Below are 27,019 nucleotides of genomic sequence, written 5' to 3' on the forward strand. Positions count from 1 at the left end.
CCTTGTTGCCCTCTCTCGATAGTTGCCCACCTTCATGCACCCTCTCTTCCCATGTGTTAACCATCTCTGACCTTGTCCCTGTCTCCATGGTTGCCCACCTTCATGCACCCTCTCCCCCCATGTGTTACCCTACCTCTGTTGCCTTGTGTTACCCATCACTGTTCTCCCACCCTGCACCCTCTCCTCCCATGTGTTACCCACCTCTGTCCTTGTTGCCCCTGTCTCCATGGTTGCCCACCTTCATACACCCTCTCCTCCCATGTGTTACTCATCTCTGTCCTTGTTGCCCTCTCTCGATCGTTGCCCACCTTCATGCACCCTCTCTTCCCATGTGCTAACCATCTCTGACGTTGTTGTCCCTGTCTCCATGGTTGCCCACCTTCATGCACCCTCTCCTCCCATATGTTACCACCCTCTGTTGCCTTGTGTTACCCATCACTGTTCTCCCACCCTGCACCCTCTCCTCCCATGTGTTACCCATCTCTGTCCTTGTTACCCCTGTCTCCATGGTTGCCCACCTTCATACACCCTCTCCTCCCATGTGGTACCCATCTCTGTCCTTGTTGCCCTCTCTCCATGGTTGCCCACCTTCATGCACCCTCTCTTCCCATGTGTTAACCATCTCTGACCTTGTCCCTGTCTCCATGGTTGCCCACCTTCATGCACCCTCTCCCCCCATGTGTTACCCTACCTCTGTTGCCTTGTGTTACCCATCACTGTTCTCCCACCCTGCACCCTCTCCTCCCATGTGTTACCCACCTCTGTCCTTGTTGCCCCTGTCTCCATGGTTGCCCACCTTCATACACCCTCTCCTCCCATGTGTTACTCATCTCTGTCCTTGTTGCCCTCTCTCGATCGTTGCCCACCTTCATGCACCCTCTCTTCCCATGTGCTAACCATCTCTGACGTTGTTGTCCCTGTCTCCATGGTTGCCCACCTTCATGCACCCTCTCCTCCCATATGTTACCACCCTCTGTTGCCTTGTGTTACCCATCACTGTTCTCCCACCCTGCACCCTCTCCTCCCATGTGTTACCCATCTCTGTCCTTGTTACCCCTGTCTCCATGGTTGCCCACCTTCATACACCCTCTCCTCCCATGTGGTACCCATCTCTGTCCTTGTTGCCCTCTCTCCATGGTTGCCCACCTTCATGCACCCTCTCTTCCCATGTGTTAACCATCTCTGACCTTGTTGTCCCTGTCTCCATGGTTACCCACCTTCATGCACCCTGTCCTCCCATGTGTTACCCATCTCTGTCCTTGTTGCCCCTGTTTCCATGGTTGCCCACCTTCATGCACCCTCTCTTCCCATGTGTTAACCATCTCTGACCTTGTTGTCCCTGTCTCCATGGTTGCCCACCTTCATGCACTCTCTCCTCCCATATGTTAGCACCCTCTGTTGCCTTGTGTTACCCACCACTGTTCTCCCACCCTGCACCCTCTCCTCCCATGTGTTACCCATATCTGTCCTTGTTCCTGTCTCCATGGTTGCCCACCTTCATACACCCTCTCCTCCCATGTGTTACCCATCTCTGTCCTTGTTGCCCTCTCTCCATGGTTGCCCACCTTCATGCACCCTCTCTTCCCATGTGTTAACCATCTCTGGCCTTGTTGTCCCTGTCTCCATGGTTGCCCACCTTCATGCACCCTCTCCCCCCATGTGTTACCCAACCTCTGTTGCCTTGTGTTACCCATCACTGTTCTCTCACCCTGCACCCTCTCCTCCCATGTGTTACCCATCTCTGTCCTTGTTGCCCTTGTCTCCATGGTTGCCCACCTTCATACACCCTCTCCTCCCATGTGTTACCCATCTCTGTCCTTGTTGCCCTCTCTCCATGGTTGCCCACCTTCATGCACCCTCTCTTCCCATGTGTTACCCATCTCTGTCCTTGTTGTCCCTGTCTCCATGGGTGCCTACCTTCATGCACCCTCTCCCCCCATGTGTTACACAACCTCTGTTGCCTTGTGTTACCCATCACTGTTCTCCCACCCTGCACCCTCTCCTCCCATGTGTTACCCATCTCTGTCCTTGTTGCCCCTGTCTCCATGGTTGCCCACCTTCATACACCCTCTCCTCCCATGTGTTACTCATCTCTGTCCTTGTTGCCCTCTCTCCATGGTTGCCCACCTTCATGCACCCTCTCTTCCCATGTGTTAACCATCTCTGACCTTGTCCTTGTCTCCATGGTTGCCCACCTTCATGCACCCTCTCTCCCATGTGTTACCCAACCTCTGTTGCCTTGTGTTACCCATCACTGTTCTCCCACCCTGCACCCTCTCCTCCCATGTGTTACCCACCCCTGTCCTTGTGCCCCTGTCTCCATGGTTGCCCACCTTCATACACCCTCTGCTCCCATGTGTTACTCATCTCTGTCCTTGTTGCCCTCTCTCGATGGTTGCCCACCTTCATGCACCCTCTCTTCCCATGTGTTAACCATCTCTGACCTTGTTGTCCCTGTCTCCATGGTTGCCCACCTTCATGCACCCTCTCCTCCCATATGTTACCACCCTCTGTTGCCTTGTGTTACCCATCACTGTTCTCCCACGCTGCACCCTCTCCTCCCATGTGTTACCCATCTCTGTCCTTGTTGCCCCTGTCTCCATGATTGCCCACCTTCATACACCCTCTCCTCCCATGTGTTACCCATCTCTGTCCTTGTTGCCCTCTCTCCATGGTTGCCCACCTTCATGCACCCTCTCTTCCCATGTGTTAACCATCTCTGACCTTGTTGTCCCTGTCTCAATGGTTGCCCACCTTCATGCACCCTGACCTCCCTTGTGTTACCCATCTCTGTCCTTGTTGCCCCTGTCTCCATGGTTGCCCACCTTCATGCAGCCTCTCTTTCCATGTTACCCATCTCTGAACTTGTTGCCCCTGTCTCCATGGTTGCCCACCTTCATGCACCCTCTTCTCCCATGTGTTACCCACCCTCTGTTGCCTTGTGTTACCCATCACTGTTCTCCCACCCTGCACCCTCTCCTCCCATGTGTTACCCATCTCTGTCCTTGTTGCCCCTGTCTCCATGGTTGCCCACCTTCATACACCCTCTCCTCCCATGTGTTACTCATCTCTGTCCTTGTTGCCCTCTCTCCATGGTTGCCCACCTTCATGCACCCTCTCTTCCCAAGTGTTAACCATCTCTGACCTTGTTGTCCCTGTCTCCATGGTTGCCCACCTTCATGCACCCTCTCCTCCCATGTGTTACCCAACCTCTGTTGCCTTGTGTTACCCATCACTGTTCTCTCACCCTGCACCCTCTCCTCCCATGTGTTACCCATCTCTGTCCTTGTTGCCCTTGTCTCCATGGTTGCCCACCTTCATACACCCTCTCCTCCCATGTGTTACCCATCTCTGTCCTTGTTGCCCTCTCTCCATGGTTGCCCACCTTCATGCACCCTCTCTTCCCATGTGTTACCCATCTCTGTCCTTGTTGTCCCTGTCTCCATGGTTGCCCACCTTCATGCACCTTCTCCCCCCATGTGTTACACAACCTCTGTTGCCTTGTGTTACCCATCACTGTTCTCCCACCCTGCACCCTCTCCTCCCATGTGTTACCCATCTCTGTCCTTGTTGCCCCTGTCTCCATGGTTGCCCACCTTCATACACCCTCTCCTCCCATGTGTTACTCATCTCTGTCCTTGTTGCCCTCTCTCCATGGTTGCCCACCTTCATGCACCCTCTCTTCCCATGTGTTAACCATCTCTGACCTTGTCCTTGTCTCCATGGTTGCCCACCTTCATGCACCCTCTCCCCCATGTGTTACCCAACCTCTGTTGCCTTGTGTTACCCATCACTGTTCCCCCACCCTGCACCCTCTCCTCCCATGTGTTACCCACCCCTGTCCTTGTGCCCATGTCTCCATGGTTGCCCACCTTCATACACCCTCTGCTCCCATGTGTTACTCATCTCTGTCCTTGTTGCCCTCTCTCGATGGTTGCCCACCTTCATGCACCCTCTCTTCCCATGTGTTAACCATCTCTGACCTTGTTGTCCCTGTCTCCATGGTTGCCCACCTTCATGCACCCTCTCCTCCCATATGTTACCACCCTCTGTTGCCTTGTGTTACCCATCACTGTTCTCCCACGCTGCACCCTCTCCTCCCATGTGTTACCCATCTCTGTCCTTGTTGCCCCAGTCTCCATGGTTGCCCACCTTCATACACCCTCTCCTCCCATGTGTTACCCATCTCTGACCTTGTTGTCCCTGTCTCAATGGTTGCCCACCTTCATGCACCCTGTCCTCCCTTGTGTTACCCATCTCTGTCCTTGTTGCCCCTGTCTCCATGGTTGCCCACCTTCATGCAGCCTCTCTTTCCATGTTACCCATCTCTGAACTTGTTGCCTCTGTCTCCATGGTTGCCCACCTTCATGCACCCTCTTCTCCCATGTGTTACCCACCCTCTGTTGCCTTGTGTTACCCATCACTGTTCTCCCACCCTGCACCCTCTCCTCCCATGTGTTACCCATCTCTGTCCTTGTTGCCCCTGTCTCCATGGTTGCCCACCTTCATACACCCTCTCCTCCCATGTGTTACTCATCTCTGTCCTTGTTGCCCTCTCTCCATGGTTGCCCACCTTCATGCACCCTCTCTTCCCAAGTGATAACCATCTCTGACCTTGTTGTCCCTGTCTCCATGGTTGCCCACCTTCATGCACCCTCTCCTCCCATGTGTTGCCCACCCTCTGTTGCCTTGTGTTACCCATCACTGTTCTCCCACCCTGCACCCTCTCCTCCCATGTGTTACCCATCTCTGTCCTTGCTGCCCCTGTCTCCATGGTTGCCCACCTTCATACACCCTCCCCTCCCATGTGTTACTCATCTCTGTCCTTGTTGCCCTCTCTCCATGGTTGTCCACCTTCATGCACCCTCTCTTCCCATGTGTTAACCATCTCTGTCCTTGTTGTCCCTGTCTCCATGGTTGCCCACCTTCATGCACCCTCTCCCCCCATGTGTTACCCAACCTCTGTTGCCTTGTGTTACCCATCACTGTTCTCCCACCCTGCACCCTCTCCTCCCATGTGTTACCCATCTCTGTCCTTGTTGCCCCTGTCTCCATGGTTGCCCACCTTCATACACCCTCTCCTCCCATGTGTTACTCATCTCTGTCCTTGTTGCCCTCTCTCCATGGTTGCCCACCTTCATGTACCCTCTCTTCCCATGTGTTAACCATCTCTGACCTTGTCCCTGTCTCCATGGTTGTCCACCTTCATGCACCCTCTCCCCCATGTGTTACCCAACCTCTGTTGCCTTGTGTTACCCATCACTGTTCTCCCACCCTGCACCCTCTCCTCCCATGTGTTACCCACCCCTGTCCTTGTGCCCCTGTCTACATGGTTGCCCACCTTCATACACCCTCTCCTCCCATGTGTTACTCATCTCTGTCCTTGTTGCCCTCTCTCGATGGTTGCCCACCTTCATGCACCCTCTCTTCCCATGTGTTAACCATCTCTGACCTTGTTGTCCCTGTCTCCATGGTTGCCCACCTTCATGCACCCTCTCCTCCCATATGTTACCACCCTCTGTTGCCTTGTGTTACCCATCACTGTTCTCCCACCCTGCACCCTCTCCCCCATGTGTTACCCAACCTCTGTTGCCTTGTGTTACCCATCACTGTTCTCCCACCCTGCACCCTCTCCTCCCATGTGTTACCCACCCCTGTCCTTGTGCCCCTGTCTCCATGGTTGCCCACCTTCATACACCCTCTCCTCCCATGTGTTACTCATCTCTGTCCTTGTTGCCCTCTCTCGATGGTTGCCCACCTTCATGCACCCTCTCTTCCCATGTGTTAACCATCTCTGACCTTGTTGCCCCTGTCTCCATGGTTGCCCACCTTCATACACCCTCTCCTCCCATGTGTTACCCATCTCTGTCCTTGTTGCCCTCTCTCCATGGTTGCCCACCTTCATGCACCCTCTCTTCCCATGTGTTAACCATCTCTGACCTTGTTGTCCCTGTCTCAATGGTTGCCCACCTTCATGCACCCTGTCCTCCCATGTGTTACCCATCTCTGTCCTTGTTGCCCCTGTCTCCATGGTTGTCCACCTTCATGCACCCTCTCTTCCCATGTTACCCATCTCTGAACTTGTTGCCCCTGTCTCCATGGTTGCCCACCTTCATGCACCCTCTTCTCCCATGTGTTACCCACCCTCTGTTGCCTTGTGTTACCCATCACTGTTCTCCCACCCTGCACCCTCTCCTCCCATGTGTTACCCATCTCTGTCCTTGTTGCCCCTGTCTCCATGGTTGCCCACCTTCATACACCCTCTCCTCCCATGTGTTACTCATCTCTGTCCTTGTTGCCCTCTCTCCATGGTTGCCCAACTTCATGCACCCTCTCTTCCCATGTCTTAACCATCTCTGACCTTGTTGTCCCTGTCTCCATGGTTGCCCACCTTCATGCACCCTCGCCTCCCATGTGTTACTCATTTCTGTCCTTGTTGCCCTCTCTCCGTGGTTGCCCACCTTCATGCACTCTCTCTTCCCATGTGTTAACCATCTCTGACCTTGTCCCTGTCTCCATGGTTGTCCACCTTCATGCACCCTCTCCCCCATGTGTTACCCAACCTCTGTTGCCTTGTGTTACCCATCACTGTTCTCCCACCCTGCACCCTCTCCTCCCATGTGTTACCCACCCCTGTCCTTGTGCCCCTGTCTCCATGGTTGCCCACCTTCATACACCCTCTCCTCCCATGTGTTACTCATCTCTGTCCTTGTTGCCCTCTCTCGATGGTTGCCCACCTTCATGCACCCTCTCTTCCCATGTGTTAACCATCTCTGACCTTGTTGTCCCTGTCTCCATGGTTGCCCACCTTCATGCACCCTCTCCTCCCATATGTTACCACCCTCTGTTGCCTTGTGTTACCCATCACTGTTCTCCCACCCTGCACCCTCTCCTCCCATGTGTTACCCATCTCTGTCCTTGTTGCCCCTGTCTCCATGGTTGCCCACCTTCATACACCCTCTCCTCCCATGTGTTACCCATCTCTGTCCTTGTTGCCCTCTCTCCATGGTTGCCCACCTTCATGCACCCTCTCTTCCCATGTGTTAACCATCTCTGGCCTTGTTGTCCCTGTCTCAATGGTTGCCCACCTTCATGCACCCTGTCCTCCCATGTGTTACCCATCTCTGTCCTTGTTGCCCCTGTCTTCATGGTTGCCCACCTTCATGCACCCTCTCTTCCCATGTTACCCATCTCTGAACTTGTTGCCCCTGTCTCCATGGTTGCCCACCTTCATGCACCCTCTTCTCCCATGTGTTACCCACCCTCTGTTGCCTTGTGTTACCCATCACTGTTCTCCCACCCTGCACCCTCTCCTCCCATGTGTTACCCATCTCTGTCCTTGTTGCCTCTGTCTCCATGGTTGCCCACCTTCATACACCCTCTCCTCCCATGTGTTACTTATCTCTGTCCTTGATGCCCTCTCTCCATGATTGCCCACATTCATGCACCCTCTCTTCCCATGTCTTAACCATCTCTGACCTTGTTGTCCCTGTCTCCATGGTTGCCCACCTTCATGCACCCTCTCCTCCCATGTGTTACTTATCTCTGTCCTTGTTGCCCTCTCTCCGTGGTTGCCCACCTTCATGCACCCTCTCTTCCCATGTGTTAACCATCTCTGACCTTGTTGTCCCTGTCTCCATGGTTGCCCACCTTCATGCACCCTCTCCCCCCATGTGTTACCCACCCTCTGTTGCCTTGTGTTACCCATCACTGTTCTCCCACCCTGCACCCTCTCCTCCCATGTGTTACCCATCTCTGTCCTTGTTGCCCCTGTCTCCATCGTTGCTCACCTTCATACACCCTCTCCTCCCATGTGTTACTCATCTCTGTCCTTGTTGCCCTCTCTCCATGGTTGCCCACCTTCATGCACCCTCTCGTCCCATGTGTTAACCATATCTGTCCTTGGTGCCCCTGTCTCCATGGTTGCCCACCTTCATGCACCCTCTCTTCCCATGTTACCCATCTCTGAACTTGTTGCCCCTGTCTCCATGGTTTCCCACCTTCATGCACCCTCTTCTCCCATGTGTTACCCACACTCTGTTGCCTTGTGTTACCCATCACTGTTCTCCCACCCTGCACCCTCTCCTCCCATGTGTTACCCACATCTGTCCTTGTTGCCCCTGTCTCCATGGTTGCCCACCTTCATACACCCTCTCCTCCCATGTGTTACTCATCTCTGTCCTTGATGCCCTCTCTCCATGATTGCCCACATTCATGCACCCTCTCTTCCCATGTCTTAACCATCTCTGACCTTGTTGTCCCTGTCTCCATGGTTGCCCACCTTCATGCACCCTCTCCTCCCATGTGTTACTTATCTCTGTCCTTGTTGCCCTCTCTCCGTGGTTGCCCACCTTCATGCACCCTCTCTTCCCATGTGTTAACGATCTCTGACCTTGTTGTCCCTGTCTCCATGGTTGCCATCCTTCATGCACCCTCTCCCCCCATGTGTTACCCACCCTCTGTTGCCTTGTGTTACCCATCACTGTTCTCCCACCCTGCACCCTCTCCTCCCATGTGTTACCCATCTCTGTCCTTGTTGCCCCTGTCTCCATCGTTGCTCACCTTCATACACCCTCTCCTCCCATGTGTTACTCATCTCTGTCCTTGTTGCCCTCTCTCCATGGTTGCCCACCTTCATGCACCCTCTCGTCCCATGTGTTAACCATATCTGACCTTGTCCCTGTCTCCATGGTTGCCCACCTTCATGCACCCTCTCCCCCCATGTGTTACCCAACCTCTGTTGCCTTGTGTTACCCATCACTGTTCTCCCACCCTGCACCCTCTCCTCCCATGTGTTACCCACCTCTGACCTTGTTGCCCCTGTCTCCATGGTTGCCCACCTTCATACACCCTCTCCTCCCATGTGTTACTCATCTCTGTCCTTGTTGCCCTCTCTCGATGGTTGCCCACCTTCATGCACCCTCTCTTCCCATGTGTTAACCATCTCTGACCTTGTTGTCCCTGTCTCCATGGTTGCCCACCTTCATGCACCCTCTCCCCCCATGTGTTACCCACCCTCTTTTGCCTTGTGTTACCCATCACTATTCTCCCACCCTGCACCCTCTCCTCCCATGTGTTACCCATCTCTGTCCTTGTTGCCCCTGTCTCCATCGTTGCTCACCTTCATACACCCTCTCCTCCCATGTGTTACTCATCGCTGTCCTTGTTGCCCTCTCTCCATGGTTGCCCACCTTCATGCACCCTCTCGTCCCATGTGTTAACCATATCTGACCTTGTCCCTGTCTCCATGGTTGCTCACCTTCATGCACCCTCTCCCCCATGTGTTACCCAACCTCTGTTGCCTTGTGTTACCCATCACTGTTCTCCCACCCTGCACCCTCTCCTCCCATGTGTTACCCATCTCTGTCCTTGTTGCCCCTGTCTCCATGGTTGCCCACCTTCATACACCCTCTCCTCCCATGTGTTACTCATCTCTGTCCTTGTTGCCCTCTCTCGATGGTTGCCCACCTTCATGCACCCTCTCTTCCCATGTGTTAACCATCTCTGACCTTTTCCCTGTCTCCATGGTTGCCCACCTTCATGCACCCTCTCCCCCCATGTGTTACCCAACCTCTGTTGCCTTGTGTTACCCATCACTGTTCTCCCATCCTGCACCCTCTCCTCCCATGTGTTACCCACCTCTGTCCTTGTTGCCCCTGTCTCCATGGTTGCTCACCTTCATACACCCTCTCCTCCCATGTGTTACTCATCTCTGTCGTTGTTGCCCTCTCTACATGGTTGCCCACCTTCATGCACCCTCTCTTCCCATGTGTTAACCATCTCTGACCTTGTCCCTGTCTCCATGGTTGCCCACCTTCATGCACCCTCTCCCCCCATGCGTTACCCAACCTCTGTTGCCTTGTTTTACCCATCACTGTTCTCCCACCCTGCACCCTCTCCTCCCATGTGTTACCCACCTCTGTCCTTGTTGCCCCTGTCTCCATGGTTGCCCACCTTCATACACCCTCTCCTCCCATGTGTTACTCATCTCTGTCCTTGTTGCCCTCTCTCGATAGTTGCCCACCTTCATGCACCCTCTCTTCCCATGTGTTAACCATCTCTGACCTTGTCCCTGTCTCCATGGTTGCCCACCTTCATGCACCCTCTCCCCCATGTGTTACCCAACCTCTGTTGCCTTGTGTTACCCATCACTGTTCTCCCACCCTGCACCCTCTCCTCCCATGTGTTACCCACCTCTGTCCTTGTTGCCCCTGTCTACATGGTTGCCCACCTTCATACACCCTCTCCTCCCATGTGTTACTCATCTCTGTCCTTGTTGCCCTCTCTCGATCGTTGCCCACCTTCATGCACCCTCTCTTCCCATGTGTTAACCATCTCTGACCTTGTTGTCCCTGTCTCCATGGTTGCCCACCTTCATGCACCCTCTCCTCCCATATGTTACCACCCTCTGTTGCCTTGTGTTACCCATCACTGTTCTCCCACGCTGCACCCTCTCCTCCCATGTGTTACCCATCTCTGTCCTTGTTACCCCTGTCTCCATCGTTGCCCACCTTCATACACCCTCTCCTCCCATGTGGTACCCATCTCTGTCCTTGTTGCCCTCTCTCCATGGTTGCCCACCTTCATGCACCCTCTCTTCCCATGTGTTAACCATCTCTGACCTTGTTGTCCCTGTCTCCATGGTTGCCCACCTTCATGCACCCTGTCCTCCCATGTGTTACCCATCTCTGTCCTTGTTGCCCCTGTTTCCATGGTTGCCCACCTTCATGCACCCTCTCTTCCCATGTGTTAATCATCTCTGACCTTGTTGTCCCTGTCTCCATGGTTGCCCACCTTCATGCACTCTCTCCTCCCATATGTTAGCACCCTCTGTTGCCTTGTGTTACCCATCACTGTTCTCCCACCCTGCACCCTCTCCTCCCATGTGTTACCCATATCTGTCCTTGTTGTCCCTGTCTCCATGGTTGCCCACCTTCATACACCCTCTCCTCCCATGTGTTACCCATCTCTGTCCTTGTTGCCCTCTCTCCATGGTTGCCCACCTTCATGCACCCTCTCTTCCCATGTGTTAACCATCTCTGACCTTGTTGTCCCTGTCTCCATGGTTGCCCACCTTCATGCACCCTCTCCCCCCATGTGTTACCCAACCTCTGTTGCCTTGTGTTACCCATCACTGTTCTCTCACCCTGCACCCTCTCCTCCCATGTGTTACCCATCTCTGTCCTTGTTGCCCTTGTCTCCATGGTTGCCCACCTTCATACACCCTCTCCTCCCATGTGTTACCCATCTCTGTCCTTGTTGCCCTCTCTCCATGGTTGCCCACCTTCATGCACCCTCTCTTCCCATGTGTTACCCATCTCTGTCCTTGTTGTCCCTGTCTCCATGGTTGCCCACCTTCATGCACCCTCTCCCCCCATGTGTTACACAACCTCTGTTGCCTTGTGTTACCCATCACTGTTCTCCCACCCTGCACCCTCTCCTCCCATGTGTTACCCATCTCTGTCCTTGTTGCCCCTGTCTCCATGGTTGCCCACCTTCATACACCCTCTCCTCCCATGTGTTACTCATCTCTGTCCTTGTTGCCCTCTCTCCATGGTTGCCCACCTTCATGCACCCTCTCTTCCCATGTGTTAACCATCTCTGACCTTGTCCTTGTCTCCATGGTTGCCCACCTTCATGCACCCTCTCCCCCATGTGTTACCCAACCTCTGTTGCCTTGTGTTACCCATCACTGTTCTCCCACCCTGCACCCGCTCCTCCCATGTGTTACCCACCCCTGTCCTTGTGCCCCTGTCTCCATGGTTGCCGACCTTCATACACCCTCTGCTCCCATGTGTTACTCATCTCTGTCCTTGTTGCCCTCTCTCGATGGTTGCCCACCTTCATGCACCCTCTCTTCCCATGTGTTAACCATCTCTGACCTTGTTGTCCCTGTCTCCATGGTTGCCCACCTTCATGCACCCTCTCCTCCCATATGTTACCACCCTCTGTTGCCTTGTGTTACCCATCACTGTTCTCCCACGCTGCACCCTCTCCTCCCATGTGTTACCCATCTCTCTCCTTGTTGCCCCTGTCTCCATGGTTGCCCACGTTCATACACCATCTCCTCCCATGTGTTACCCATCTCTGTCCTTGTTGCCCTCTCTCCATGGTTGCCCACCTTCATGCACCCTCTCTTCCCATGTGTTAACCATCTCTGACCTTGTTGTCCCTGTCTCAATGGTTGCCCACCTTCATGCACCCTGTCCTCCCTTGTGTTACCCATCTCTGTCCTTGTTGCCCCTGTCTCCATGGTTGCCCACCTTCATGCACCCTCTCTTTCCATGTTACCCATCTCTGAACTTGTTGCCCCTGTCTCCATGGTTGCCCACCTTCATGCACCCTCTTCTCCCATATGTTACCCACCCTCTGTTGCCTTGTGTTACCCATCACTGTTCTCCCACCCTGCACCCTCTCCTCCCATGTGTTACCCATCTCTGTCCTTGTTGCCCCTGTCTCCATGGTTGCCCACCTTCATACACCCTCTCCTCCCATGTGTTACTCATCTCTGTCCTTGTTGCCCTCTCTCCATGGTTGCCCACCTTCATGCACCCTCTCTTCCCAAGTGTTAACCATCTCTGACCTTGTTGTCCCTGTCTCCATGGTTGCCCACATTCATGCACCCTCTCCTCCCATGTGTTGCCCACCCTCTGTTGCCTTGTGTTACCCATCACTGTTCTCCCACCCTTCACCCTCTCCTCCCATGTGTTACCCATCTCTGTCCTTGCTGCCCCTGTCTCCATGGTTGCCCACCTTCATACACCCTCCCCTCCCATGTGTTACTCATCTCTGTCCTTGTTGCCCTCTCTCCATGGTTGCCCACCTTCATGCACCCTCTCTTCCCATGTGGTAACCATCTCTGTCCTTGTTGTCCCTGTCTCCATGGTTGCCCATCTTCATGCACCCTCTCCCCCCATGTGTTACCCAACCTCTGTTGCCTTGTGTTACCCATCACTGTACTCCCACCCTACACCCTCTCCTCCCATGTGTTACCCATCTCTGTCCTTGTTGCCCCTGTCTCCATGGTTGCCCACCTTCATACACCCTCTCCTCCCATGTGTTACTCATCTCTGTCCTTGTTGCCCTCTCTCCATGGTTGCCCACCTTCATGCACCCTCTCTTCCCATGTGTTAACCATCTCTGACCTTGTCCCTGTCTCCATGGTTGCCCACCTTCATGCACCCTCTCCCCCCATGTGTTACCCAACCTCTGTTGCCTTGTGTTACCCATCACTGTTCTCCCACCCTGCACCCTCTCCTCCCATGTGTTACCCACCTCTGTCCTTGTTGCCCCTGTCTCCATGGTTGCTCACCTTCATACACCCTCTCCTCCCATGTGTTACTCATCTCTGTCGTTGTTGCCCTCTCTACATGGTTGCCCACCTTCATGCACCCTCTCTTCCCATGTGTTAACCATCTCTGACCTTGTCCCTGTCTCCATGGTTGCCCACCTTCATGCACCCTCTCCCCCCATGCGTTACCCAACCTCTGTTGCCTTGTTTTACCCATCACTGTTCTCCCACCCTGCACCCTCTCCTCCCATGTGTTACCCACCTCTGTCCTTGTTGCCCCTGTCTCCATGGTTGCCCACCTTCATACACCCTCTCCTCCCATGTGTTACTCATCTCTGTCCTTGTTGCCCTCTCTCGATAGTTGCCCACCTTCATGCACCCTCTTTTCCCATGTGTTAACCATCTCTGACCTTGTCCCTGTCTCCATGGTTGCCCACCTTCATGCACCCTCTCCCCCCATGTGTTACCCTACCTCTGTTGCCTTGTGTTACCCATCACTGTTCTCCCACCCTGCACCCTCTCCTCCCATGTGTTACCCACCTCTATCCTTGTTGCCCCTGTCTCCATGGTTGCCCACCTTCATACACCCTCTCCTCCCATGTGTTACTCATCTCTGTCCTTGTTGCCCTCTCTCGATCGTTGCCCACCTTCATGCACCCTCTCTTCCCATGTGCTAACCATCTCTGACGTTGTTGTCCCTGTCTCCATGGTTGCCCACCTTCATGCACCCTCTCCTCCCATATGTTACCACCCTCTGTTGCCTTGTGTTACCCATCACTGTTCTCCCACCCTGCACCCTCTCCTCCCATGTGTTACCCATCTCTGTCCTTGTTACCCCTGTCTCCATGGTTGCCCACCTTCATACACCCTCTCCTCCCATGTGGTACCCATCTCTGTCCTTGTTGCCCTCTCTCCATGGTTGCCCACCTTCATGCACCCTCTCTTCCCATGTGTTAACCATCTCTGACCTTGTTGTCCCTGTCTCCATGGTTACCCACCTTCATGCACCCTGTCCTCCCATGTGTTACCCATCTCTGTCCTTGTTGCCCCTGTTTCCATGGTTGCCCACCTTCATGCACCCTCTCTTCCCATGTGTTAACCATCTCTGACCTTGTTGTCCCTGTCTCCATGGTTGCCCACCTTCATGCACTCTCTCCTCCCATATGTTAGCACCCTCTGTTGCCTTGTGTTACCCATCACTGTTCTCCCACCCTGCACCCTCTCCTCCCATGTGTTACCCATCTCTGTCCTTGTTGCCCTTGTCTCCATGGTTGCCCACCTTCATACACCCTCTCCTCCCATGTGTTACCCATCTCTGTCCTTGTTGCCCTCTCTCCATGGTTGCCCACCTTCATGCACCCTCTCTTCCCATGTGTTAACCATCTCTGGCCTTGTTGTCCCTGTCTCCATGGTTGCCCACCTTCATGCACCCTCTCCCCCCATGTGTTACCCAACCTCTGTTGCCTTGTGTTACCCATCACTGTTCTCTCACCCTGCACCCTCTCCTCCCATGTGTTACCCATCTCTGTCCTTGTTGCCCTTGTCTCCATGGTTGCCCACCTTCATACACCCTCTCCTCCCATGTGTTACCCATCTCTGTCCTTGTTGCCCTCTCTCCATGGTTGCCCACCTTCATGCACCCTCTCTTCCCATGTGTTACCCATCTCTGTCCTTGTTGTCCCTGTCTCCATGGGTGCCCACCTTCATGCACCCTCTCCCCCCATGTGTTACACAACCTCTGTTGCCTTGTGTTACCCATCACTGTTCTCCCACCCTGCACCCTCTCCTCCCATGTGTTACCCATCTCTGTCCTTGTTGCCCCTGTCTCCATGGTTGCCCACCTTCATACACCCTCTCCTCCCATGTGTTACTCATCTCTGTCCTTGTTGCCCTCTCTCCATGGTTGCCCACCTTCATGCACCCTCTCTTCCCATGTGTTAACCATCTCTGACCTTGTCCTTGTCTCCATGGTTGCCCACCTTCATGCACCCTCTCTCCCATGTGTTACCCAACCTCTGTTGCCTTGTGTTACCCATCACTGTTCTCCCACCCTGCACCCTCTCCTCCCATGTGTTACCCACCCCTGTCCTTGTGCCCCTGTCTCCATGGTTGCCCACCTTCATACACCCTCTGCTCCCATGTGTTACTCATCTCTGTCCTTGTTGCCCTCTCTCGATGGTTGCCCACCTTCATGCACCCTCTCTTCCCATGTGTTAACCATCTCTGACCTTGTTGTCCCTGTCTCCATGGTTGCCCACCTTCATGCACCCTCTCCTCCCATATGTTACCACCCTCTGTTGCCTTGTGTTACCCATCACTGTTCTCCCACGCTGCACCCTCTCCTCCCATGTGTTACCCATCTCTGTCCTTGTTGCCCCTGTCTCCATGATTGCCCACCTTCATACACCCTCTCCTCCCATGTGTTACCCATCTCTGTCCTTGTTGCCCTCTCTCCATGGTTGCCCACCTTCATGCACCCTCTCTTCCCATGTGTTAACCATCTCTGACCTTGTTGTCCCTGTCTCAATGGTTGCCCACCTTCATGCACCCTGACCTCCCTTGTGTTACCCATCTCTGTCCTTGTTGCCCCTGTCTCCATGGTTGCCCACCTTCATGCAGCCTCTCTTTCCATGTTACCCATCTCTGAACTTGTTGCCCCTGTCTCCATGGTTGCCCACCTTCATGCACCCTCTTCTCCCATGTGTTACCCACCCTCTGTTGCCTTGTGTTACCCATCACTGTTCTCCCACCCTGCACCCTCTCCTCCAATGTGTTACCCATCTCTGTCCTTGTTGCCCCTGTCTCCATGGTTGCCCACCTTCATACACCCTCTCCTCCCATGTGTTACTCATCTCTGTCCTTGTTGCCCTCTCTCCATGGTTGCCCACCTTCATGCACCCTCTCTTCCCAAGTGTTAACCATCTCTGACCTTGTTGTCCCTGTCTCCATGGTTGCCCACCTTCATGCACCCTCTCCTCCCATGTGTTACCCAACCTCTGTTGCCTTGTGTTACCCATCACTGTTCTCTCACCCTGCACCCTCTCCTCCCATGTGTTACCCATCTCTGTCCTTGTTGCCCTTGTCTCCATGGTTGCCCACCTTCATACACCCTCTCCTCCCATGTGTTACCCATCTCTGTCCTTGTTGCCCTCTCTCCATGGTTGCCCACCTTCATGCACCCTCTCTTCCCATGTGTTACCCATCTCTGTCCTTGTTGTCCCTGTCTCCATGGTTGCCCACCTTCATGCACCCTCTCCCCCCATGTGTTACACAACCTCTGTTGCCTTGTGTTACCCATCACTGTTCTCCCACCCTGCACCCTCTCCTCCCATGTGTTACCCATCTCTGTCCTTGTTGCCCCTGTCTCCATGGTTGCCCACCTTCATACACCCTCTCCTCCCATGTGTTACTCATCTCTGTCCTTGTTGCCCTCTCTCCATGGTTGCCCACCTTCATGCACCCTCTCTTCCCATGTGTTAACCATCTCTGACCTTGTCCTTGTCTCCATGGTTGCCCACCTTCATGCACCCTCTCCCCCATGTGTTACCCAACCTCTGTTGCCTTGTGTTACCCATCACTGTTCCCCCACCCTGCACCCTCTCCTCCCATGTGTTACCCACCCCTGTCCTTGTGCCCTTGTCTCCATGGTTGCCCACGTTCATACACCCTCTGCTCCCATGTGTTACTCATCTCTGTCCTTGTTGCCCTCTCTCGATGGTTGCCCACCTTCATGCACCCTCTCTTCCCATGTGTTAACCATCTCTGACCTTGTTGTCCCTGTCTCCATGGTTGCCCACCTTCATGCACCCTCTCCTCCCATATGTTACCACCCTCTGTTGCCTTGTGTTACCCATCACTGTTCTCCCACGCTGCACCCTCTCCTCCCATGTGTTACCCATCTCTGTCCTTGTTGCCCCAGTCTCCATGGTTGCCCACCTTCATACACCCTCTCCTCCCATGTGTTACCCATCTCTGACCTTGTTGTCCCTGTCTCAATGGTTGCCCACCTTCATGCACCCTGTCCTCCCTTGTGTTACCCATCTCTGTCCTTGTTGCCCCTGTCTCCATGGTTGCCCACCTTCATGCAGCCTCTCTTTCCATGTTACCCATCTCTGAACTTGTTGCCCCTGTCTCCATGGTTGCCCACCTTCATGCACCCTCTTCTCCCATGTGTTACCCACCCTCTGTTGCCTTGTGTTACCCATCACTGTTCTCCCACCCTGCACCCTCTCCTCCCATGTGTTACCCATCTCTGTCCTTGTTGCCCCTGTCTCCATGGTTGCCCACCTTCATACACCCTCTCCTCCCATGTGTTACTCATCTCTGTCCTTGTTGCCCTCTCTCCATGGTTGCCCACCTTCATGCACCCTCTCTTCCCAAGTGATAACCATCTCTGACCTTGTTGTCCCTGTCTCCATGGTTGCCCACCTTCATGCACCCTCTCCTCCCATGTGTTGCCCACCCTCTGTTGCCTTGTGTTACCCATCACTGTTCTCCCACCCTGCACCCTCTCCTCCCATGTGTTACCCATCTCTGTCCTTGCTGCCCCTGTCTCCATGGTTGCCCACCTTCATATACCCTCCCCTCCCATGTGTTACTCATCTCTGTCCTTGTTGCCCTCTCTCCATGGTTGTCCACCTTCATGCACCCTCTCTTCCCATGTGTTAACCATCTCTGTCCTTGTTGTCCCTGTCTCCATGGTTGCCCACCTTCATGCACCCTCTCCCCCCATGTGTTACCCAACCTCTGTTGCCTTGTGTTACCCATCACTGTTCTCCCACCCTGCACCCTCTCCTCCCATGTGTTACCCATCTCTGTCCTTGTTGCCCCTGTCTCCATGGTTGCCCACCTTCATACACCCTCTCCTCCCATGTGTTACTCATCTCTGTCCTTGTTGCCCTCTCTCCATGGTTGCCCACCTTCATGTACCCTCTCTTCCCATGTGTTAACCATCTCTGACCTTGTCCCTGTCTCCATGGTTGTCCACCTTCATGCACCCTCTCCCCCATGTGTTACCCAACCTCTGTTGCCTTGTGTTACCCATCACTGTTCTCCCACCCTGCACCCTCACCTCCCATGTGTTACCCACCCCTGTCCTTGTGCCCCTGTCTACATGGTTGCCCACCTTCATACACCCTCTCCTCCCATGTGTTACTCATCTCTGTCCTTGTTGCCCTCTCTCGATGGTTGCCCACCTTCATGCACCCTCTCTTCCCATGTGTTAACCATCTCTGACCTTGTTGTCCCTGTCTCCATGGTTGCCCACCTTCATGCACCCTCTCCTCCCATATGTTACCACCCTCTGTTGCCTTGTGTTACCCATCACTGTTCTCCCACCCTGCACCCTCTCCCCCATGTGTTACCCAACCTCTGTTGCCTTGTGTTACCCATCACTGTTCTCCCACCCTGCACCCTCTCCTCCCATGTGTTACCCACCCCTGTCCTTGTGCCCCTGTCTCCATGGTTGCCCACCTTCATACACCCTCTCCTCCCATGTGTTACTCATCTCTGTCCTTGTTGCCCTCTCTCGATGGTTGCCCACCTTCATGCACCCTCTCTTCCCATGTGTTAACCATCTCTGACCTTGTTGCCCCTGTCTCCATGGTTGCCCACCTTCATACACCCTCTCCTCCCATGTGTTACCCATCTCTGTCCTTGTTGCCCTCTCTCCATGGTTGCCCACCTTCATGCACCCTCTCTTCCCATGTGTTAACCATCTCTGACCTTGTTGTCCCTGTCTCAATGGTTGCCCACCTTCATGCACCCTGTCCTCCCATGTGTTACCCATCTCTGTCCTTGTTGCCCCTGTCTCCATGGTTGTCCACCTTCATGCACCCTCTCTTCCCATGTTACCCATCTCTGAACTTGTTGCCCCTGTCTCCATGGTTGCCCACCTTCATGCACCCTCTTCTCCCATGTGTTACCCACCCTCTGTTGCCTTGTGTTACCCATCACTGTTCTCCCACCCTGCACCCTCTCCTCCCATGTGTTACCCATCTCTGTCCTTGTTGCCCCTGTCTCCATGGTTGCCCACCTTCATACACCCTCTCCTCCCATGTGTTACTCATCTCTGTCCTTGTTGCCCTCTCTCCATGATCGCCCAACTTCATGCACCCTCTCTTCCCATGTCTTAACCATCTCTGACCTTGTTGTCCCTGTCTCCATGGTTGCCCACCTTCATGCACCCTCGCCTCCCATGTGTTACTCATTTCTGTCCTTGTTGCCCTCTCTCCGTGGTTGCCCACCTTCATGCACTCTCTCTTCCCATGTGTTAACCATCTCTGACCTTGTCCCTGTCTCCATGGTTGTCCACCTTCATGCACCCTCTCCCCCATGTGTTACCCAACCTCTGTTGCCTTGTGTTACCCATCACTGTTCTCCCACCCTGCACCCTCTCCTCCCATGTGTTACCCACCCCTGTCCTTGTGCCCCTGTCTCCATGGTTGCCCACCTTCATACACCCTCTCCTCCCATGTGTTACTCATCTCTGTCCTTGTTGCCCTCTCTCGATGGTTGCCCACCTTCATGCACCCTCTCTTCCCATGTGTTAACCATCTCTGACCTTGTTGTCCCTGTCTCCATGGTTGCCCACCTTCATGCACCCTCTCCTCCCATATGTTACCACCCTCTGTTGCCTTGTGTTACCCATCACTGTTCTCCCACCCTGCACCCTCTCCTCCCATGTGTTACCCATCTCTGTCCTTGTTGCCCCTGTCTCCATGGTTGCCCATCTTCATACACCCTCTCCTCCCATGTGTTACCCATCTCTGTCCTTGTTGCCCTCTCTCCATGGTTGCCCACCTTCATGCACCCTCTCTTCCCATGTGTTAACCATCTCTGGCCTTGTTGTCCCTGTCTCAATGGTTGCCCACCTTCATGCACCCTGTCCTCCCATGTGTTACCCATCTCTGTCCTTGTTGCCCCTGTCTTCATGGTTGCCCACCTTCATGCACCCTCTCTTCCCATGTTACCCATCTCTGAACTTGTTGCCCCTGTCTCCATGGTTGCCCACCTTCATGCACCCTCTTCTCCCATGTGTTACCCACCCTCTGTTGCCTTGTGTTACCCATCACTGTTCTCCCACCCTGCACCCTCTCCTCCCATGTGTTACCCATCTCTGTCCTTGTTGTCTCTGTCTCCATGGTTGCCCACCTTCATACACCCTCTCCTCCCATGTGTTACTTATCTCTGTCCTTGATGCCCTCTCTCCATGATTGCCCACATTCATGCACCCTCTCTTCCCATGTCTTAACCATCTCTGACCTTGTTGTCCCTGTCTCCATGGTTGCCCACCTTCATGCACCCTCTCCTCCCATGTGTTACTTATCTCTGTCCTTGTTGCCCTCTCTCCGTGGTTGCCCACCTTCATGCACCCTCTCTTCCCATGTGTTAACCATCTCTGACCTTGTTGTCCCTGTCTCCATGGTTGCCCACCTTCATGCACCCTCTCCCCCCATGTGTTACCCACCCTCTGTTGCCTTGTGTTACCCATCACTGTTCTCCCACCCTGCACCCTCTCCTCCCATGTGTTACCCATCTCTGTCCTTGTTGCCCCTGTCTCCATCGTTGCTCACCTTCATACACCCTCTCCTCCCATGTGTTACTCATCTCTGTCCTTGTTGCCCTCTCTCCATGGTTGCCCACCTTCATGCACCCTCTCGTCCCATGTGTTAACCATATCTGTCCTTGGTGCCCCTGTCTCCATGGTTGCCCACCTTCATGCACCCTCTCTTCCCATGTTACCCATCTCTGAACTTGTTGCCCCTGTCTCCATGGTTTCCCACCTTCATGCACCCTCTTCTCCCATGTGTTACCCACACTCTGTTGCCTTGTGTTACCCATCACTGTTCTCCCACCCTGCACCCTCTCCTCCCATGTGTTACCCACATCTGTCCTTGTTGCCCCTGTCTCCATGGTTGCCCACCTTCATACACCCTCTCCTCCCATGTGTTACTCATCTCTGTCCTTGATGCCCTCTCTCCATGATTGCCCACATTCATGCACCCTCTCTTCCCATGTCTTAACCATCTCTGACCTTGTTGTCCCTGTCTCCATGGTTGCCCACCTTCATGCACCCTCTCCTCCCATGTGTTACTTATCTCTGTCCTTGTTGCCCTCTCTCCGTGGTTGCCCACCTTCATGCACCCTCTCTTCCCATGTGTTAACGATCTCTGACCTTGTTGTCCCTGTCTCCATGGTTGCCATCCTTCATGCACCCTCTCCCCCCATGTGTTACCCACCCTCTGTTGCCTTGTGTTACCCATCACTGTTCTCCCACCCTGCACCCTCTCCTCCCATGTGTTACCCATCTCTGTCCTTGTTGCCCCTGTCTCCATCGTTGCTCACCTTCATACACCCTCTCCTCCCATGTGTTACTCATCTCTGTCCTTGTTGCCCTCTCTCCATGGTTGCCCACCTTCATGCACCCTCTCGTCCCATGTGTTAACCATATCTGACCTTGTCCCTGTCTCCATGGTTGCCCACCTTCATGCACCCTCTCCCCCCATGTGTTACCCAACCTCTGTTGCCTTGTGTTACCCATCACTGTTCTCCCACCCTGCACCCTCTCCTCCCATGTGTTACCCACCTCTGACCTTGTTGCCCCTGTCTCCATGGTTGCCCACCTTCATACACCCTCTCCTCCCATGTGTTACTCATCTCTGTCCTTGTTGCCCTCTCTCGATGGTTGCCCACCTTCATGCACCCTCTCTTCCCATGTGTTAACCATCTCTGACCTTGTTGTCCCTGTCTCCATGGTTGCCCACCTTCATGCACCCTCTCCCCCCATGTGTTACCCACCCTCTTTTGCCTTGTGTTACCCATCACTGTTCTCCCACCCTGCACCCTCTCCTCCCATGTGTTACCCATCTCTGTCCTTGTTGCCCCTGTCTCCATCGTTGCTCACCTTCATACACCCTCTCCTCCCATGTGTTACTCATCGCTGTCCTTGTTGCCCTCTCTCCATGGTTGCCCACCTTCATGCACCCTCTCGTCCCATGTGTTAACCATATCTGACCTTGTCCCTGTCTCCATGGTTGCCCACCTTCATGCACCCTCTCCCCCCATGTGTTACCCAACCTCTGTTGCCTTGTGTTACCCATCACTGTTCTCCCACCCTGCACCCTCTCCTCCCATGTGTTACCCACCTCTATCCTTGTTGCCCCTGTCTCCATGGTTGCCCACCTTCATGCACCCTCTCCTCCCATGTGTTACCCATCTCTGTCCTTGTTGCCCTCTCTCCATGGTTGCCCACCTTCATGCACCCTCTCTTCCCATGTGTTAACCATCTCTGACCTTGTTGTCCCTGTCTCAATGGTTGCCCACCTTCATGCACCCTGTCCTCCCATGTGTTACCCATCTCTGTCCTTGTTGCCCCTGTCTCCATGGTTGCCCACCTTCATGCACCCTCTCTCCCCATGTGTTACCCACCCTCTGTTGCCTTGTGTTACCCATCACTGTTCTCCCACCCTGCACCCTCTCCTCCCATGTGTTACCCATCTCTGTCCTTGTTGCCCCTGTCTCCATGGTTGCTCACCTTCATACACCCTCTCCTCCCATGTGTTACTCATCTCTGTCCTTGTTGCCCTCTCTCCATGGTTGCCCACCTTCATGCACCCTCTCTTCCCATGTGTTACCCATCTCTGTCCTTGTTGTCCCTGTCTCCATGGGTGCCCACCTTCATGCACCCTCTCCCCCCATGTGTTACACAACCTCTGTTGCCTTGTGTTACCCATCACTGTTCTCCCACCCTGCACCCTCTCCTCCCATGTGTTACCCATCTCTGTCCTTGTTGCCCCTGTCTCCATGGTTGCCCACCTTCATACACCCTCTCCTCCCATGTGTTACTCATCTCTGTCCTTGTTGCCCTCTCTCCATGGTTGCCCACCTTCATGCACCCTCTCTTCCCATATGTTAACCATCTCTGACCTTGTCCTTGTCTCCATGGTTGCCCACCTTCATGCACCCTCTCTCCCATGTGTTACCCAACCTCTGTTGCCTTGTGTTACCCATCACTGTTCTCCCACCCTGCACCCTCTCCTCCCATGTGTTACCCACCCCTGTCCTTGTGCCCCTGTCTCCATGGTTGCCCACCTTCATACACCCTCTGCTCCCATGTGTTACTCATCTCTGTCCTTGTTGCCCTCTCTCGATGGTTGCCCACCTTCATGCACCCTCTCTTCCCATGTGTTAACCATCTCTGACCTTGTTGTCCCTGTCTCCATGGTTGCCCACCTTCATGCACCCTCTCCTCCCATATGTTACCACCCTCTGTTGCCTTGTGTTACCCATCACTGTTCTCCCACGCTGCACCCTCTCCTCCCATGTGTTACCCATCTCTGTCCTTGTTGCCCCTGTCTCCATGATTGCCCACCTTCATACACCCTCTCCTCCCATGTGTTACCCATCTCTGTCCTTGTTGCCCTCTCTCCATGGTTGCCCACCTTCATGCACCCTCTCTTCCCATGTGTTAACCATCTCTGACCTTGTTGTCCCTGTCTCAATGGTTGCCCACCTTCATGCACCCTGACCTCCCTTGTGTTACCCATCTCTGTCCTTGTTGCCCCTGTCTCCATGGTTGCCCACCTTCATGCAGCCTCTCTTTCCATGTTACCCATCTCTGAACTTGTTGCCCCTGTCTCCATGGTTGCCCACCTTCATGCACCCTCTTCTCCCATGTGTTACCCACCCTCTGTTGCCTTGTGTTACCCATCACTGTTCTCCCACCCTGCACCCTCTCCTCCCATGTGTTACCCATCTCTGTCCTTGTTGCCCCTGTCTCCATGGTTGCCCACCTTCATACACCCTCTCCTCCCATGTGTTACTCATCTCTGTCCTTGTTGCCCTCTCTCCATGGTTGCCCACCTTCATGCACCCTCTCTTCCCAAGTGTTAACCATCTCTGACCTTGTTGTCCCTGTCTCCATGGTTGCCCACCTTCATGCACCCTCTCCTCCCATGTGTTACCCAACCTCTGTTGCCTTGTGTTACCCATCACTGTTCTCTCACCCTGCACCCTCTCCTCCCATGTGTTACCCATCTCTGTCCTTGTTGCCCTTGTCTCCATGGTTGCCCACCTTCATACACCCTCTCCTCCCATGTGTTACCCATCTCTGTCCTTGTTGCCCTCTCTCCATGGTTGCCCACCTTCATGCACCCTCTCTTCCCATGTGTTACCCATCTCTGTCCTTGTTGTCCCTGTCTCCATGGTTGCCCACCTTCATGCACCCTCTCCCCCCATGTGTTACACAACCTCTGTTGCCTTGTGTTACCCATCACTGTTCTCCCACCCTGCACCCTCTCCTCCCATGTGTTACCCATCTCTGTCCTTGTTGCCCCTGTCTCCATGGTTGCCCACCTTCATACACCCTCTCCTCCCATGTGTTACTCATCTCTGTCCTTGTTGCCCTCTCTCCATGGTTGCCCACCTTCATGCACCCTCTCTTCCCATGTGTTAACCATCTCTGACCTTGTCCTTGTCTCCATGGTTGCCCACCTTCATGCACCCTCTCCCCCATGTGTTACCCAACCTCTGTTGCCTTGTGTTACCCATCACTGTTCCCCCACCCTGCACCCTCTCCTCCCATGTGTTACCCACCCCTGTCCTTGTGCCCTTGTCTCCATGGTTGCCCACCTTCATACACCCTCTGCTCCCATGTGTTACTCATCTCTGTCCTTGTTGCCCTCTCTCGATGGTTGCCCACCTTCATGCACCCTCTCTTCCCATGTGTTAACCATCTCTGACCTTGTTGTCCCTGTCTCCATGGTTGCCCACCTTCATGCACCCTCTCCTCCCATATGTTACCACCCTCTGTTGCCTTGTGTTACCCATCACTGTTCTCCCACGCTGCACCCTCTCCTCCCATGTGTTACCCATCTCTGTCCTTGTTGCCCCAGTCTCCATGGTTGCCCACCTTCATACACCCTCTCCTCCCATGTGTTACCCATCTCTGACCTTGTTGTCCCTGTCTCAATGGTTGCCCACCTTCATGCACCCTGTCCTCCCTTGTGTTACCCATCTCTGTCCTTGTTGCCCCTGTCTCCATGGTTGCCCACCTTCATGCAGCCTCTCTTTCCATGTTACCCATCTCTGAACTTGTTGCCCCTGTCTCCATGGTTGCCCACCTTCATGCACCCTCTTCTCCCATGTGTTACCCACCCTCTGTTGCCTTGTGTTACCCATCACTGTTCTCCCACCCTGCACCCTCTCCTCCCATGTGTTACCCATCTCTGTCCTTGTTGCCCCTGTCTCCATGGTTGCCCACCTTCATACACCCTCTCCTCCCATGTGTTACTCATCTCTGTCCTTGTTGCCCTCTCTCCATGGTTGCCCACCTTCATGCACCCTCTCTTCCCAAGTGATAACCATCTCTGACCTTGTTGTCCCTGTCTCCATGGTTGCCCACCTTCATGCACCCTCTCCTCCCATGTGTTGCCCACCCTCTGTTGCCTTGTGTTACCCATCACTGTTCTCCCACCCTGCACCCTCTCCTCCCATGTGTTACCCATCTCTGTCCTTGCTGCCCCTGTCTCCATGGTTGCCCACCTTCATACACCCTCCCCTCCCATGTGTTACTCATCTCTGTCCTTGTTGCCCTCTCTCCATGGTTGTCCACCTTCATGCACCCTCTCTTCCCATGTGTTAACCATCTCTGTCCTTGTTGTCCCTGTCTCCATGGTTGCCCACCTTCATGCACCCTCTCCCCCCATGTGTTACCCAACCTCTGTTGCCTTGTGTTACCCATCACTGTTCTCCCACCCTGCACCCTCTCCTCCCATGTGTTACCCATCTCTGTCCTTGTTGCCCCTGTCTCCATGGTTGCCCACCTTCATACACCCTCTCCTCCCATGTGTTACTCATCTCTGTCCTTGTTGCCCTCTCTCCATGGTTGCCCACCTTCATGTACCCTCTCTTCCCATGTGTTAACCATCTCTGACCTTGTCCCTGTCTCCATGGTTGTCCACCTTCATGCACCCTCTCCCCCATGTGTTACCCAACCTCTGTTGCCTTGTGTTACCCATCACTGTTCTCCCACCCTGCACCCTCACCTCCCATGTGTTACCCACCCCTGTCCTTGTGCCCCTGTCTACATGGTTGCCCACCTTCATACACCCTCTCCTCCCATGTGTTACTCATCTCTGTCCTTGTTGCCCTCTCTCGATGGTTGCCCACCTTCATGCACCCTCTCTTCCCATGTGTTAACCATCTCTGACCTTGTTGTCCCTGTCTCCATGGTTGCCCACCTTCATGCACCCTCTCCTCCCATATGTTACCACCCTCTGTTGCCTTGTGTTACCCATCACTGTTCTCCCACCCTGCACCCTCTCCCCCATGTGTTACCCAACCTCTGTTGCCTTGTGTTACCCATCACTGTTCTCCCACCCTGCACCCTCTCCTCCCATGTGTTACCCACCCCTGTCCTTGTGCCCCTGTCTCCATGGTTGCCCACCTTCATACACCCTCTCCTCCCATGTGTTACTCATCTCTGTCCTTGTTGCCCTCTCTCGATGGTTGCCCACCTTCATGCACCCTCTCCTCCCATGTGTTACTCATCTCTGTCCTTGATGCCCTCTCTCCATGATTGCCCACATTCATGCACCCTCTCTTCCCATGTCTTAACCATCTCTGACCTTGTTGTCCCTGTCTCCATGGTTGCCCACCTTCATGCACCCTCTCCTCCCATGTGTTACTTATCTCTGTCCTTGTTGCCCTCTCTCCGTGGTTGCCCAC

The sequence above is a fragment of the Ambystoma mexicanum genome, chromosome 10, assembly GCF_040938575.1.
Source record: "Ambystoma mexicanum isolate Mex_15411 chromosome 10, UKY_AmexF1_1, whole genome shotgun sequence".
Taxonomy (NCBI): Eukaryota; Metazoa; Chordata; class Amphibia; order Caudata; family Ambystomatidae; genus Ambystoma; species Ambystoma mexicanum.